The 3,954-nt window shown below is 36.9% G+C and overlaps 1 non-coding gene across 1 annotated transcript; it reads left to right on the forward strand.

Moving 5' to 3' along the window:
• Positions 1-231: 231 nt before the first annotated feature.
• LOC141683058 (small nucleolar RNA R71) lies at positions 232-338 on the forward strand. The gene has a single exon (XR_012560089.1). It is a non-coding gene; the product is annotated as a small nucleolar RNA R71 (small nucleolar RNA).
• Positions 339-3,954: the final 3,616 nt, after the last annotated feature.

Raw genomic sequence — 3,954 nt, forward strand, 5'->3', positions numbered from 1 at the left:
AGCTGGGCTGCAATAGCGGTGGCTGCATCAACTTCCAGAATACCTGCTACCTTGCCTGACGTCATCCTCTGAGTTGGGTTTTGATGCTCATTTGCAGCCATCGTCTCTATGAGATTATACACCTCAGTATAGCTTTTAGCCCATAAGGCGCCTCCAGCTGCTGCATCGAGCATGGGCCGAGATTGGGCCCCCAAACCATTATAGAAACCAGTGATCACCATCCAATCCGGCATTCCATGATGTGGACATTTTCTCAACATTTCCTTGTAACGTTCCCAAGCCTCGCACATAGATTCTGTAGGTTGCTGTGCAAACTGAGTAAGAGCACTCCTCATAGCAGCAGTCTTTGCCATCGGATAAAACTTCACCAGAAACTTTTGCGCAAGATCTTGCCACGTAGTGATGGACCCAGCTAGTTCAGAATGTAACCAGTCTTTAGCCTTGTCCCTCAGTGAGAATGGGAAAAGCCTCAACTTGATAGCCTCATCAGTCACGCCATTATACTTAAAAGTGCTGCAGATCTCGACAAAATTCCTTATGTGCATGTTAGGGTCTTCAATTGCCGCTCCTCCAAAAGAAACAGAATTCTGCACCATCTGAATAGTGCCCGGCTTGATTTCAAAGGTGTTAGCTTGAATAGCCGGATGAAGGATGCTTGACTGAATGTCATCAATTTTAGGCCGAGAAAAATCCATAAGAGCTGGATCAGCTTGAACAATACGATCTCCCATGTTTACTGGTTCTTTCTGCTCAGTTCCTGAATCCGAATCCTCAAAATCTAACTTCTCCGGAATATCAAGAACTTCGTCTGTCTCCTCAACTGTATCTAAAATCCTCTTGCGAGCACGAGAACGAGTTTGCATAAATGCTTACTAAAGTACCTGAAACACAACCGGAAAAAATAAGTAACTACTACGTCCTAATCACTGAGTCCTAATGACCAATGATGGTAAGTACATAAACTAAACAAATACGCCGAGTCCCCGGCAGCGGCACCAAAAACTTGTTAGGGCGAAAACACGCGCTAATATTCACGCAAGTATACGCGTTCGCAAGTAATATAGAATATTTTCTAGTTCGTTCCCTCAGAGACTCAGACTAAATTATTGTCTAATTAAACTCACTCACCAATGTATGATTACTTCTCAATGTTAAGACACTAACACTTAAAATTGTTGATTAAATATTAACTATAATTAACTACTTAATTAATCACTTAACTAACACTTCAATTTATCAATAATAAAACACTCATGAGATCACAACTTCATTATTACTTCCTTCTATAGCCATTGTTATTACCTTTAGCATGTGACATTGATGATATTAATCGAATAACACGAAACTGATAAAAGACAACTTTCATTGTACTAATACCATTCTACCAAGCATCCACAATTAAGATAGAAGTTGAATAGTCATCAATTATGTTGAGTTCCTATATGTCTACAGAAATTGACAACACAACGATTTAAGCACAAGTTATTCCTTTTGATTATATAGGGCAAATAAAACTGTTAGAGTTACCCACTAATCATGCACAACGTACATGAACCTATGCTAGCATGGCAAGTTCTAAATCTCAAGATCCACCGTCGCTTCACAAGAGATTAACACCCTATCTTATATGTTCGCGACGCACATAAGACGAATATGCACAACCAATACTAGATATCATGCAATCATCACACACTAAAGTATTAAACGATTAACTAAGAATTCCATAATAAATCCGTTGCAACCCCAAGATCACGATTAGCCCATAATAGAACTTATCGTCATCATGGGTTCATATGAAATCATGATAAACAAACACAAGAAAATAATAACTAAACTAATTATATTAAAATAGAGTACGTCACAAGAGTAAATAAGTTCAAAGCAAGAAAACTAGCATCCAACGTTACAACGAAACAAGAATCACAAGAAGATATGCTTCCTCTTTGTTGCGGTGTGCTAAATCGGTCTTCTTCCTTATCTCCTTCGCTTCTTGCGTAAAAACACAATCTTCTTTTTTAATCCCCCCTTGTGAAAACGTCTCAAATCTACTTATATAATAGTCCCATAAAACTCATATTACATAGAAGTGGAAACCAAACAGAAGTAGAAGTCCTAAAATAATTTGTCTTTTTTCCCGACCCTGCGCGGCCGCTCAGCATAGCTGAGCGGGCGCTCAGCTTGCTGCGCGGCCGCTCAGCAATGCTGAGCGGGCGCTCAGACCTCTACTGGAAAAAATCTGATTTTGCTCTGTTTCTTCGCCGTAATCTGCCCGTTTCTTTCCTCTCGCAATGGTGAACACATGCCAAGGCTTATTCTTGATGATTCCTCCCCCGAAATGCAACTAAAACCCTGAAATGCATAAACACTAGAAAAACGCATCAAATACACAAAATACTTGATTTCAAGACACCAATTTAAGCCATTTTAAGACGTTCTAAGTGGTATAAAATGCCACTTATCAATGCTTGTGTGTTTAAAGTTTGGTTGGATTTGTAGCAATTTGGATGATTGAATCTTGTTTATAGTTAATGAAACTTAAGTATAAGCTTTTAGTTCATGATTGAGAGTAGTATAAATTGGAAATCTTGAGATGTTGGGGCTGTTGTAGTAGAGTATGGATGGAGTTTGGTTGTATTAATGATTGTGGGATTGATTGTCGATTGAATTGGACTTGTACAAATTTGGTAATCGCGTAAACATAGCCGTCGTAATGCCCGATTTACCTTAGACTGCTTTTGTTCTTAACATCAGGACCCGTGAACTCACTGTTAGGTTTTGACCATTGTCATGATTAGATAGTTCATGTTACGAGCTTCGTTTTGATATGTGGTTCGCTTAAATCCGATGTACGGTTTAGGACAAACGACCGTTTTAAGTAACGGCGTTTCGCGAACGAACCATTACCCCTCGCCTTACTTTGAAACCTTGGTTAAGGCCCTTAAATGACTAATTGGTGTATGAAACAATTATGTAAAGTGGATTAGGCAGTTGGTAGGGTACTCGCGAAAGAATTGCCTTAAAATTCTTAATGGTTAATTTTTTAAAAATAGTGGAGCCGAGGGTACTCGAATGACTTATGTGATTCGTTAAGCGTAGAAGTGACCATAAGCGAACATTAAGGTTCAATTGGTTAAATTCTAGTTTCTTAAGCAACCGGGGTTTAATTCCGACTTATGTTGTTGTTCATAGGTTATCGGACCCACTCTAAGCTTAATTCTATCCGGGAACACTCAGGCAAGTTTTCTACCCGTTATACTGTTATTGTGATGTAAATATATGTATATACATTGTCTTGTGATAAGTGCATGATTGTTATTAGCAAATCTTGCGATATATTGGAGCATGTGATATGGTATATATGCATGTCTGTTTCGTAATCTTGATATCTAATTATTGATTCAATTGCTTATAAGTTGTATAATACCAATGCTAGAGATAAGCAGTAGTTGCGTATACCCTTAGTATAGGGGACCCAAAGTTGAACATTTTTCTAAACCGGGAGTCGATGTTCCCGAGTATAATATATATTTATTTATATATATATATATTGATATAGTTTTCAAAACTATTAATCGAATAAGGTTTATTCGATAACTTTATTTTATTTAATGAATATTATTTTGAATATTCATTCGAGGACTTATGACTCCCCTTACTTTATTTAATGAATATTATTTTGAATATTCATTCGAGGACTTATGACTCCGCTTACTTTATTTAATGAATATTATTTTGAATATTCATTCGAGGACTTATGACTCCGCTTACTTTATTTAATGAATAATATTTTTGAATATTCATTCAAGGACTTATGACTCCGCTTATTTTATTAAATAATATTCTTTATTTTATTAAAGAATAGTGTTTCGATAATCAAACTTATTTTCGATTATTCAAATAAAGATCTCACTTTCGTATAAGTATATCTTTGGTTATTCGTTATTCATTTCAAGT

Source organism: Apium graveolens, chromosome 1 (assembly GCF_009905375.1).
Source record: "Apium graveolens cultivar Ventura chromosome 1, ASM990537v1, whole genome shotgun sequence".
Taxonomy (NCBI): Eukaryota; Viridiplantae; Streptophyta; class Magnoliopsida; order Apiales; family Apiaceae; genus Apium; species Apium graveolens.